Raw genomic sequence first — 13,917 nt, 5'->3', positions numbered from 1 at the left:
TATTATATAGAGTGTGTGTGAGAAAGAGCGGCTGTACACTTTTCTACGTTATTAGTGAAATAGATCTCATTTCCTCGTAGACGTAGGTAGGCGGAACATCTCCCATTTGTCGAACCACGTAAATTCTTGTGTTGTGCAAATTTTCATTACTTTCTTGCATCGTTGATATGATCGAATTAAGATATTCGACACCCTCCCTCAAGAAAACAACACCTCTCTCTCTCTACTTTCTCTCTCATCTGCACATCACAACACCACACATGTTTCCTCCATTGACGAACCTTCCCTCGTGCGCCTCTCTTTTGCTTTCAGTTTCCACGAGATGAGCTCTATTTTCGTCTAGCTTCGCTGTCCATCTTCACCTAATGAGCTACCACCCATTATCCTTTGAATGAGGCGACCTGAGGCGAGGCATGAGGGTGTGCGAGGGAGGAGAAGAAAAGGGTCGCAAATTTACGGTCCCGTTTCGTAGGCCAAATGTTGACGGAATTTGCTCAAATTTGAGTATGTTGTTCGTGAGGCCGAGATCTACGAGTTGATCGGTTTCATTCGTTGAAATTCATCTCCGAATTCTCCAATCGCGGTTAGGGTTTTCTTGCCCTCTTTTGTCTTGTTTCACCTTTTTGGTGAGAAAACGCCCATGTAATGTTGATGTTGAGCTTCTAGTGTGTAATTGAGAGAAACATTTTGTGTGTCTACTATTCTTGGTGATTAGTGAAAGTTTTTTGACCGAACGTGATTTTTTCCCGTTTTGGGTTTTTCATGTAAATCTTGGTATACTGTCTCTTTATCATTATGCTATCATATTTACATGTTGCGAGATTGTTTTTGCTAGATATATATTGTTGGTTGTTGCTAGATAATATCGGTGTAGTTACGATGGGAGACTTTGATCCTGGATTGGCTTAGTTTGTGCCGAAGTGCTGCCCATTTTTACCCAACACGGAGTTATGATTGTCCCCATTCAAGAAATAAAAGTGTCATTATATATATATATATATACATATATATACACATATATATAGGGTGAGACCTTGTGGAAAAAGAAATCTTAAATTCATTTTTCTCTGCCGGCAAGCTAGCTTTACGTTAACGACTAGATCTATTATCATTTTTTGCATGTCACACGGAAATTTACAGTTGATGAAGATTTTTCCTAATTTATGACCTACCATACGGTCTGTTATATAAACGATCAGTCATTAATGAATCAATTAATTAGAAGTGAGGTCACAGCCCAGAAACTCAAAATCCTTTGTTGATTTTCAAGCCGTCCTCGTCTGAGATCTACGTGAGAAAACACTGTTTATCTCATGGTCTTGATTATAATTGCGGTGCACCGTTATTTATGAAAAGTTTTACTATTGACCGAAATCTTCTCAACTTAAAGAATTAAGGCTCCTCTTGTATTATATATACTAGTTCCTCGGAATTTTGCTCTCGGTCGCACTAAGTACATGGACGTATTTTTTCCCGCTTGAAATTAGATATATTTTTCGAAAATAATGATCAAACTACTCAAAAAATTTCAAAGGAGAAAGATCTTAGAGCATGCATTCTTTTCCGCTTAAGACGTTCTCACTTTCATTTGAATGTGCTTATTGCTCGTGAACAAAGGAGGGCTTTAAGATGCAACAGACCCCATCATGAACGTAATTTAATAGATGTGTTGCTCAAGCCTCTTCGCCAAATTCTAATAAAGCAGTGTAGGAAATAGAAGTAGAACGCATACGATGCGTATTATGCACACACATTGTCCAGTGTGTTCAACAGAAAAGTGAAAATCTAATGATAGGGATGAAATTAATGAAATGGAGAAGGGATTCCTTCGTTGATTTTGGACAGGAAAAGTGTAAGTACTGTGATTAAACTCGCGAGAAAAGTAAATGGTACGAGGAATTCAAAGGTGCCTGGAAGGTGAACTCATAGGAAACTTAAAGAGAAAAAGAAAATTTGCAAGAGCGGGTGCTCCGCAATTGCTTAAGTGATCCCTTTATAGAGATTACAATGTTAGTACTTATATCGCATTAATGGCAGGTAATTACAATCACTTATACATTTTGAATCGGTAAATAACTTTGTCGCACTGCCTATAATTGTTGATATATATTTGCATTTTCTGAGATTCTAGACATGATTTAATCATAGGAAGTTACAAATCCCTCAATTGAAGGGTAGGAAATGCCCAATATACAAAGTAGCTGGAGGTTCGCCAATGACGTGGCATGAAATTGTGACAGCATGGAAGACATGGTAAAAAAAAAAAAAAATCGCCATTAGAGAGAGAGAGGAGGAAAGAGTCATTGATAAAATGATGTCAACCTAATTGAAAGTTGGGTCATAAACTAGTTTCCTAACCCATATGATTAGGTGAATTAGTACATGGGTTAGGTGGGAAAATTACCAAAACAGTTCTAAGCCTATTACAATTATGTAAATTCGGTCTTGAACATTTTGCATTTATACGGATTCAATCTATTTGGCCGGCCGGAGGCGACATAAAGTTTTTTATGTCCAAATGTCAATTTTATTTCAAAAAATGTAAAAAACAATAAGGCGAAATCATAAATAAAAAAGGAGAAACAGTGAGGAGGGCAGCCCTCCTCGCCGCCACACCCCCCCCTCGGTAGCCGGGAAGGGCCAACAAGGGTAGGGGATCGTCGGTGGGGGTCACCGGGCCCGGCCAGGGTCCAACGACTCTCGCTTAGATCCGGGTGAGGCCCGGGACCTTTGACCCGATCCGGGGATCACCCGGATCTAGGCGAGGGTTAGGCTCCGTTAGTAGGGTCATCGATCCCTAGGCGAGGCCCAACCATCCCCCACCCTCGTTGGCCCTTCCCGATGATGGTGGGGCGGATGCGGCGAGGGTCGCCTTCTTCTCCTTTGTTTTTAAAAAAATTACTTTATTTTTGAATTTTATCTAAATAAAATTGAAATTAAAAATCAAATATGGATAAAAAATATCTACATTAGTGTCGGCGGAGGTCACGTCGGCTCCGACTAACGAAATAGATTGAATTGGCCCAAATTCAAAATATTTATGACTAAATTGACAAAAAAAAAAAGTTTTAGAACCGAATTGACACAATTGCAATAGATTTACCATTTTTTTTTTGTAATTCTCCTGAATTAGTTATATAATAATCAAATAGGTCATAAATGAGTTTAAACATAACATTGATATTAAATAGGTTATAAATGGGTTATAAATGTATTTACAATTCAATTAGACTCAACCCACCACTCTCACCCTCACTCGATCTCGCTTTCACCTAGTCCGTACTCTTACCTCAATTTGGGTCTTAGTAATATAGAAGTGATTTATGAATATGGATTGGGTATATTGTATTGCAATAAATAAATTATAAGCGGATTAAATGGATCTATTCGGACCGGACTATTTATGACCCGACTTCGACAATCTTACTCTCCAAATCAATCATCACTTGTCAGTTCGCTACTCATCTCCCCGCACTGTTTCGAATGTCTCTTCCACAAACCCTAGACAACCACCAAGTCCGTGGAAGCACCATCTCCGAGTTCACTCATCGACGCAATGTAAATGCTCCTACTCTACCCTTTTGTTTTTGCTCAAAGAACTGGTATCGATTCGGGCGTTTGAATGTCGATCTTGGATTAGAATCGGAGGATGGTGTGATCTTCGAGAATGTTAGACCTAATGGTGTCGTGGTGCTTGGTTTTTAAGCATCGATTGAAGTGGGTTTTCGCTTGCGATTTTGTTTTGAAGTGTTTTTAGTTTGCTTTCCGTGTTATCGGTGAACAGTGACCTCTTTGCAGCACCTGCACAGGCTAACAACCCATTGAAAACTGGCCAGGCCCAGATATATCTCTCCCCTGAAAAGCATTCCAAAACTTAGAGATGAGATTGCAAAATTCAGAGCATGCCACGTCACAAGTGTACGAGTTTAGAAATTCTGGTGACCCAAAAATTTTTTTGGATAAATTTATAAGTGTATCAGTTTGAGATTTTTTGCGATACTAATCTTATATATATATATGGCTGCTTTAAGTATTAAAAAAGAAGATTATCATGCAGTTTCCATCCACTCGTACAGAAGAGACAAAGTAAATATGGAGCAGAATAAGATAAAAAATGATCTAATCATATAAACATAAGGGTGCGTTTCAAGGTGTGAAGTGGGAGTAGCTCTTTCGAAGGGATACGCTTCGATATATCGAGGTGAAATGTAGAAGAAGGGAGTGAAGCACAATGGTAGGCTTCCCAGGGAGAAATTCGGGTTCGGCAAGAATCTCATTTTTTTTTTGGTAGTACAATGGGAGAATTGATCCAAAAATTCGATAAGGAACCACTGACATCCGCTACATAGTAAACCACCTCTATCTCGAGTTAATGTCGCATCAAGAGGAAAGTCAGCCCTCTCATTTCAACACAGGTTGGTCACACTTCCCTTTATGCCTGTTTTGTAATTGTTTTTTGAAAAACTGAAATATAATGCATGCTTTAACAAGTTGGAGATTTTAGCACCTTTCTCCCGACTTAAATTGTTCGCTCGCAATAAGCATATGGAGCAATTAAAAGAAATGAAAAGAAGCCATAATTTTTTTTTTTGTTGGGAATAATTGGCAATACATTGAAATTCATATGAAACATTTTTTTCACTTGAAATAGGGTAGATTTTGCCACAATGATGAGCATATCATTCTAAATGCACGCAAAAATTTCAAAAGAAAAGATGAAGACAAAGGGAGGAGAAATATCTTTTGACATATCTTTTACTGTCGTTCCATCTTGTTTCAAGTCACCAAACATCGTATTAGTACACACGTAAGATCGTTTCCTAGTAATTTATTCAAGTTGTTCCAAGATCCCCACGATTCTCTCTCCATATCTCTTCCTTTGATTTGTTCTCTCTTTTCTTTCCGAAAACAAGCTCTTTCATTCATTAAAGAGCCCTATTACAACATAATATATAAGTTTCTGAACATAAAATATTCCAAAAAGGCTAGTGAGGTGGTGAAGTTAACCAGCTAGATGGAAGGACATTCCGGCGGTGGGCTTTGCCGACCCAATTTGAAGCTTGATTGGATTCCCGAGGGCAATAAACAACACTCACGGTTTTCAACTGGGCCAAACAATCCTTACATTCTTCAATGATGGAACGCGCGAACCATGCGCTTGAAGTTTTGCCCATGATCAGCTACTGTTAAGCTGTCACCTTCAATAATAGATCACAGATCGCAGCTACGGCGTCAAGTAGACGAACGCCAGTTTCGTAAATCCAGCCACCAGCAACCCACTCGAGTCACGGCAAACTCTGGCAACAGCTCCTTTTGCAGCTCCCTCCAAACTACGAGTTCTGTCTTGAATTTTTCTCTGGAAGTATCAGTATTTGTTGGACAATAATTATAAAAATCAGTTTTAGTTTTATCCAGCGGGAATTTATCTTGTTGAGTTCTCATGGATTGTGAGGTTTAAAAGGCATCAGGACTCCGGTTTGATGGCGCAATCGCTTGGACAAGCCGGGGGAAAGTAATTCCTTGGAACTCCACAGGTCCAGCAGGAACGGTCCAACATTGATCGGATCGAGAAGATGAACTTAATTGAATGCAAGAACCTGCTCGGGAAACTCTTGGGGTTGGCGCCGACGTCAGGAAATATTCAACTTAAAATCTGCGCCGGGGATGCTCATATAGGCCTACAACCTAAACTGGACCGTTTTCACGAGCCTTAAAGGTACTTCATTATCTTGCAGGTAGCCCGAGCCTCTCGACTAGGGTTTAGCAGTTCTCGGTGGTTGGAACAGATTCCTTATTTTTTGTAATCTGAAACCTATTCTACATATTCTGAAACCTAAAATCTACCGACATAGGTTCCAGGGTCTACCTAGGTTCTACATGTATTTTTAACTGAATTATTACAATGATCATCGCATTTAATGACCATCACTTGCCGCCACAATCTACTAATCATAACTCATATTTAGATAAAAAAATATATGAAATATTAATAAAGTAAAAGTCTCAATCATAAATATTATTGGAAACGGAAGCTCGGATTACCGGCTCCAAATTACACGCTCAATGAAATACCGTAGGATCGGGCAATGACACATTACCAAGAATCCCAAAAACTTGTTGCAGGTTCTAGGTTATAGGTAAGTGGTACCCGGAACATGGAACCTACCTGCCGGAACAGGTTCTCCAATTTTGTTTAATCTGGAACCTATCCTGTAGACCTTGAAATGTGGAGCTAGACAGGTTTCGATTTCAGGTTCTACCCTGAAACCATGCTTACCCCTACTCTGGACTTGAGCTCTTGGATTATCAGAGCTCTTAATCATTAAAAAAAAAATTAGTAGAGACATGCCCCGGATATTAATTTGATGCTTATGCATCGAAAGATGTCTACACAGCCTGTCGCAAAGATCTCCGAATCACTTAAAAAAGTTAGTGCAGATCTGCCCCCTACATTATTTTGATGTTTTTGCTTCGAAAGATATCTACACAGCCTGTCACAAAGGTAGATGAGAACCACACATTTGCTGCATTAATATATGTGGACTTGTTTTCTCTTCTTTGCTGGCTCAAGCCATCGAATCCGAGACTGAATCATTGCCGAAAGCTCGGCCTGTCCTTCATCGATGGCCTTTCGTTTTCCAATTATGTTGGGGTCGTTTTCTGCTGTCGAGCGCGTGAAAGAAGGCACGAGATCAATACTCTTCAGAGGCTTCGCTGCTTGGAGGAGTCGCTTTCCAAAACGCTTACCCTCTTTTACCCTCTAGCCTGTCGGTACGTTGAAGATGGGCTCTTCATCGACTGCAACGACCAAGGTGTAGAATTGATACAAGCCAAAGTGGATGGCACTCTAGATCAGCTCCTCTTGGGAGATGTTTACTGCACAGTCTGATTCATTCTAGTCCATTCATCATCCTAAAAGCTTGTCAGAAGCCGCTCCATAGCTAGGCCTTCCGAGCCTTGCGACCACTCTCCTCGCTCATCTGATCGGATCATTATAAGCCCACTAGCTTCCAAGTAGTTTGTCCCCAAACCACACAGCTACTGGAGGGGATCCCACTTAGATATTATATTGTGGCATTCTTGAATTAATTCACTCGAGGTATTATCTATTTTTGGCTCGTCCAAATCCGAGCCTCATGGTTTTGTCATTTAACATAAAAGTAAACACTTTCCCAAAAGGTTACTTATCCTAATAGTGCTCTAGCCTAAGTGTGGTTAATTTTGGAATTTCAAAGCATAGCTTGTCGTTATGTCAAAAGGCGTCTCCATGAGTTATTTTCAATTTTCACATATATATCTCATAGTCGCACTCCCCTTGTTTAATGCATTTCTACCCCCTTCGTCATCCTAAAAGCCTATTAGAAACCGCTCCTTGTCCAAGCCCTCTAACCTCGGCCACCACTCATAACTGGATCATTATCATTAGGGTAAGCATTGTTCAAAGATAGAATCGAGAGCCACAGAATTGAATCAGTGGAAACAAGTTTAATTTCAGTTTCTATGGTATGCATAATAAGTTATAGATTCCAAAAATTGAGAAACCGGTTCAGAAATGTGGGTTCCAGGTCCGAAATCTGGAAACTAGAACTTTGCACAAGTTTTTATATTTTTATTGTTCTATGTCTTCGCATAATCCAGTGATATTCTATGGAGATCAATGATGAATGCATAATCTTGAACCAAGAGTCTAATCTTTTATTTACGAAGATAGTCATGACCGAGACTTTTATTTTCTAAATATTTCATATTCTTCGTATGTCCAAATATGAGTTATGGTCGCTGGATTATAGCTGAAAATTGTGGTCATTAGAAAAAAATGATTCACTGCAAACGCTCATTTAAGAATATAGATGGAGCATGGATAGGCTCTAGAACCGACCCTAAAACCTATGAAAAAGTAGGTTTTAGGTTTAGGGCATTTAAGTTAGGTTTCAGATTTCAAAAATTAGAGATTCCGACCGGTAGGTTCAAGGTATTGGTTGGAACCTGGAATGAAACCGCTCACCCCTAATTATCACCCAAACCATTTAACTAAATAGCCCATGGTTACACGTGACCACTTGATTAATCAAGTAACGAACAACTGCTCATTAGAATCCTCGTGTTTACGGTATAAAATTGTCAGCCAATATTAAATTATGCCAAACGAATTGGCGGTTCGAGAGAATTAATTATAGTTAATGTGACGCACATTGGATTATAATACTACTTAATTTGAAGCACATCGAATTATGGAACCGCCATTTTCACATGCAATGCGAAACTTGACGTACTAGCTGGAACCTACTTAATCTCTTTTGATCTCTTCACCCAAATTACCTCAAAACCAGTTTGTCATAATAGTTCGAACTAACATTAAAGATGTGTTTATTTTGCAAAAAATGAGCGATTTGGAAAACATTCTCCGGAAAATGATTGCTTACGTCGTTTAGAAAAATTAGTCAACGGAACGTGTTTCCATCATCGATAACAATCTAAGCAATTATTTTTTAAAAAATATTTTTCAAATAGCTCATTTTTCCCGAAGCGGACGAATCCTAAATGAATCCGTAGTCACCATTTGGCACTTGAGAGTGAAAAACCGCAATTAACCGCCACTTTCCATTACTTTGCGCTATCTTAAGTGCGGTTAATCAATTGTCAAACGAAAACAAAGTAGATTATGTAATCGCATGGTATCACGAGGAAACTATTTATCATTTTGAAAATTTCTAACGGGCATCACCGGTCCAATCTAAAGTTAATGACATGAGCGGGACGTCTCTTATATAGGATTGCAACTTGGTACGTAACTACTACGGGAAGCACCCTTGGTTGCTTTAAGAATTAAAGAGAAAAAGCAAAAGGTTAAATCTCAAATAGGGTCGGGACATTAGTTGAATTTCGGTTCAGAATGGACTTTGTCTCAAATAAAATCGTGAAATAGACAACTTAGTCTCAGAAGGCACCCTTAACACGCCGGGCCTCAACACTTGAGCATCTATGTTATCGGAGATCCCGGAGCACTTAGAGAGAGAAAGAGAGTACTATGGAGGAGGAAGAAAACGAGGTGAGGAAATGTTTCGTGAGATCATCCGAGATTTTGTTGGGCTTGGGCCCACCTATATTTATTTTACAAAATCATAATGATTATGGCAAGGCATCATTCTTTTTACTTTATTATTATTATTTTTTTAGGAAGATGACTTTTGGGGTTAAACATGGCAGGAAGTTTCTAAATCCTCTATTTATTTATCATGCAAGTAAAAATATATATTTAACATACAACGTGTTCTAACGTGTCGAAATCTTTTATTTTTGATAAATAACGTGTTAGTATGTCGTATCGGGTCTGGACTGGAAAATGTGGGGGATGGAATGTTGGGGAGTGGATTCTGAAAGAATCGGCAAGAGGAAAGAAGGAGAGAATATCTCCCGGGGCTGAGTCCGAATCAGAAGAGTAAGTTTCAATGGCACACAAAGTGTCCGGAGACGGCTCTTCTTCAATGGAGAAGATGGATTCAACGTCTTCATCACCGAGAGAGATCCCAGTGTTTTGAGAGATCTTCCGGATCATGTAACCGCCCTGTTTTTTTGCTTGGGGGCATTTTTTTGCAAAATGACCTTTCTTGTTGCAAATATAACATCCGCCGGACTTTGATTTTTTGCGGTGCTTTGCGGAACGACCGCGTGATTTCTTCCCGAGGAATTTCCACTTGCTTCTGCGAGGCTTCGCAAATGAAAACTTCTTGAAATGAACTTTCTTCTTGTGACCCGAGCAAGACGGATCATTACGGTCTCTGGTGCACTTGATCTTCCATTCTGGCCTTTCACAGTTCTTGTCATACTTGCGGTTTTCTTTTAAGAACTGGTCGAACCGTCTTTTTCTTCCGCATTTTTCTTCAATGGCAATATGAACAACTTGCTGTATTTCTCCGAGTGTGGATTCAAGGAGAGGCCTTTGAAGATGTTTATCAACTTCATCTGCAATCTCTTTAGGAATGGAGGCTAAAAAGATTGGTTTAAGATTGATGTCTGCTCCGAGATGATAAAAGAGTCGAATCATCTCTTTGAAATGTCTATCAAGATCCTTTCGAGAAGTGGAGCAGCATTTTCTTTCAAAGAACTCTTTTCGCTTGAGTTCTCTTTCACGGGTGGGTTGACCAACAAAATACGGGTGAATGACCTGCATAGCCTGATTAAAGTTCATCGGGAGAAAAGCAATTTGGTCTTGTTCCGAGATGGAGATCCACCAGTCTTTCAGGGTTCCAATGAACTTGCTAGTGAATTCTAAAAGAACTTCATAAGTGCTTTGTTCAGCTAGATTTCTGGCAACAAGCCATGTATGGAACTCCTGGATTTTCATGGGCCAACGATGGTAAGGAACATCATCAAGAGTAAAGTATGTGCTTGATGAGGAATGGGCTGGACGAGATGATGGACTTGGATCTCAAGGGGTTTTAAGATTGACAAATTCCACTTCTTCATCTTCTTCTTTTGGGATCGCCGCAGCCATCATAATGGCTGGGATTTGGTCCGAACCGTGTTCGGGATCATTTTCGGATTCTGAAGAAGGAGATGTTTCTGATGGTGGTGCAGATGATGTTGAAGAAGAATCATCTTGCTCAGTGGCTTGAATTGTGGAAATGGATGGAATTTGTTTCCTCAAAAAACTTTCAATGGGATTAGAAACCATGAATGAAGGTAGCTTCTGTGAAGGGGAATGTGGAGGTGAGTCGGGAGGTTCCGGCGGTGCTGTGGGAGGAATTGGAAAAGTAGGAACTGATGATGATGTGTCGGAGAATTTTGTTCTTCCGGCATCGCCTTCAGCCTTCTTGATTGCTTTGAGACGAGCTCGAAGAGCGAGTACGTTTATACCTGAATCTGAAGGTACTGTCTCAAGAACTTCTTGGAAAGGGGTCGAAGAAGTTTGGCTAGAAGCTTGGGACGAACGAGTAGTAGGACGTGTATGGGAGGGAAATGGAGAAATAGGGGAAGTAAATGAGGAGAAAGGTGGTTGGTACTCAAGTTGAGCTTTCTGATTTTCAAGAATGAGGATCTGTCTCTTCAGCTTCTCTATTTGAGGAGTCCCGTCTTCTAGGTAATGGTGATGGAGCTGCTGATTTTCCATCATGTAGACTCTCTTAAGGAAATCTGCAAGCATCTTGCGGATGTGTGTAGAAGCTTGATCAACTCGATCTACTTGAGTGGAAACTTTCTCAAGAGCCACGTTTTGGGCTAAGGCATTTTCTCGCCTCGCCAATTGAGAAAGGTTTCAGCCGGAGCCGGACCTTTCTTTTTCCCGTGTGGGTCAATCTCGCTTGGTGCGGGTATCTTAGGAGCATGATAATACCGTCGCCGAGGGTCGAGAATTTTCTCGAGTGGTGGAAAATTTAAAGTGGATGAGTGAGATTCATCTGCGGGCCGAAGTGGAGGAAAATCGCCAAGTTGAAACATACGGATGCTTGGAAGTGGTTCGGGGATGGTAACACATGTGTATGGTTTTGGGAGATCAATGGAGCAAGACGGATTTTTCTTGATCCATTTTTGGATGGGTTTATAAAAGGGACCGGTAACAGGTTTTTGAGGCGATGTTGGTGGATATTTTGGGGGGTCCGGTTTACAAGAGGATGGAGAAGGAATTTGAAGTACGGGAGGGGCACCATACTGAACAAGGTATTGCCAATTTCCGCCGTCTTCGCCAAGAGGACCTACGGTGGGATCACCGTCAAGGTACCGTTGATACAAGAGATTTTTCTTCTTTTTCTTTCTTTTTGAAATGGGCCTGTCGTCTTCTTCAACAGAAGAAGTACAAGAAGGACAGGAACATTCCGGATCCCAAAAGCAATGACCTGAAGAATCCTTAAAGGCATGAATCGGTTGCCCATCAGAACCAAAAGATCGGACGAATTTCTTTGGGTGCGGGTCTTCCATACTAACTGTTTCGGATGGACATGGGGTGAAACAGAGAATAGTAGGGAAATAAGGGAAAAGGGACGAGGAGTCCTCTTTTTCTTTTGCAAATTTGATGGTCACAGTACCATCTTTCTTTTTTGTGAACCGAGGTTCAGCTGACCGAACCGGCCTTGTATTCTGGTGAAGTTTTTCATAATTGGTGACCCAAATATCGGGGAGAAGTTTGATGAGCTGTTCTCTGGGTATTTGCCTGGGAACATGAACACAGGATGTCTGGTCATGGTCTATTGAGATGATGAGGGCATCATCCGAGGTGGGATGGTTAAGATCAATGGCATGATTCCGGACCCCGTAGACCATCCGATAATGGAGTGTAGCAGCCAAAGAGTTAGGAGTCCGAGGAGCTCCAAGAATTTGCGGTTGAACCTTTAAGGGCGACGGTAGTCCTGGGTCCGCTAGTGCCATGTTGAAATTTGGAAATAAAGTAACAAAGACTGTCCCAGCATTTAAAGTGGTCTGGATTGTACCAATACAGGCATGCTGGTAGTCTAAAAACCGCGTGTCCAAAAGGGCAATTCCGGCTACAACAGGGAGACCTTTTCGGCCATGAAAGGAAAGAGCAAGTCCGATGGCTCCGAAGTGAAGATGAGTGAACCCTTGTTGGATCCACTGGAGTGGAAATTCAGGAGGAATTTGGAGCGTCACAAACTGTTCTTGTTGTGTAGCGAGAATATGATGTTGGTCAAACTTGGAGGATCGAACATATTCTTTAACAGAGCGGGGAGTGTGTCGGATAAGATGTTTGATGGAGCGAATTGGAGAAAAGGAGGTGGGTTTGGCAAAGGCTGAATATGGGTTGATGAGACGAAGATGTGTTTCGTAGATCTTGCTGTCTTCAGAAAAGGCTACCTCATAGAGATAGTCTATTTTGGATGCAGTGGATTTTCGTAACTCCGGGGGTGATGCAAGAGAGAGTGGAGATTGATGCTGTATGGGAGTGAGCATGTTTTCTTCTTGTGGAGTTTCCATGGTGTAGAAAGTTTCTTTTCATCACGGACCTTCGAGCACTAAAATATCAATACTAATCTATCTTCAATGGCATATGGCTCTGATACCAAAAAGGAGCGGAAGCAAGAACTCAATTTGAAACAATTATGCTAACGACGCCAATTATCATCCCGACCCGGACAGGAGACGATTATGCACCTGCTCCATCAGATCTGTCAACTTCCTCCATCTGACACCACATGCTCCACCGCACAAGGCCATGTGCTCCATCAGACATCAGAAGCCCAAAGAGTCGTGTGTTTACCTGCTCACCTGCTCCACTTTGTAAAAAGAGTCAAGAGTGGCTGCAGAGTTTGTTTGCTTGTGTGCTTAGTAGCAATAATGGCTTCCTCGAAAGTCAATGTTGGTTGTGTGATTGTCAGACCTCACTTATGAGGACTCCTTTGTGTTTTCGCCTATATAAGGCATGTTTACCCCTTGTATCGGCCAAGACTTGGCTTCCTTTGTGAAATCCAAGTAAGAGTTTGCTTCCTAATGAGTTTCTAAAACACTCCTCTTTTCTCTTCAAGCGGATACTTCTGTGCTAAAATGTCTCTACTTCTCTATTACAATGGTTGGTTCAGTATGCTCTCCACTTGCCACAAATTCCGTAATCATCCGTAAAGTTTATTAGATCTAGTATTGGGTTAAAGCACGTGTAGAGTCCGTCGGGGCCTCTCTCCACTTGTTGATTAACTTCGCAAGTGAGTGCTGGATCTATCCAATATTTGATCGGGATAAATCTATGGTGGTAATGGATAGTGGATCCCGTGGATCAGAAATCGATGTCTTAAAGGATTAGTTCCAAGAGCAAGATCTGGAAACTAACAAACAGTCCCTTGAGTGGCCAGTGAGCCCGTGTGGGATAGCATAATTGTTTCAGATTGAGTTCTTGCTTCCGCTCCTTTTTGTCGCGTGTCGATATCGGTATTGCTTAGCTTATGTATGAGATATATCAACACGATCGAGAAAAAA

Source organism: Rhodamnia argentea, chromosome 5 (assembly GCF_020921035.1).
Source record: "Rhodamnia argentea isolate NSW1041297 chromosome 5, ASM2092103v1, whole genome shotgun sequence".
Lineage (NCBI taxonomy): Eukaryota > Viridiplantae > Streptophyta > Magnoliopsida > Myrtales > Myrtaceae > Rhodamnia > Rhodamnia argentea.
The sequence above is the reverse complement of the archived record's forward strand: the minus strand, read 5'-3'. Positions refer to the sequence as shown.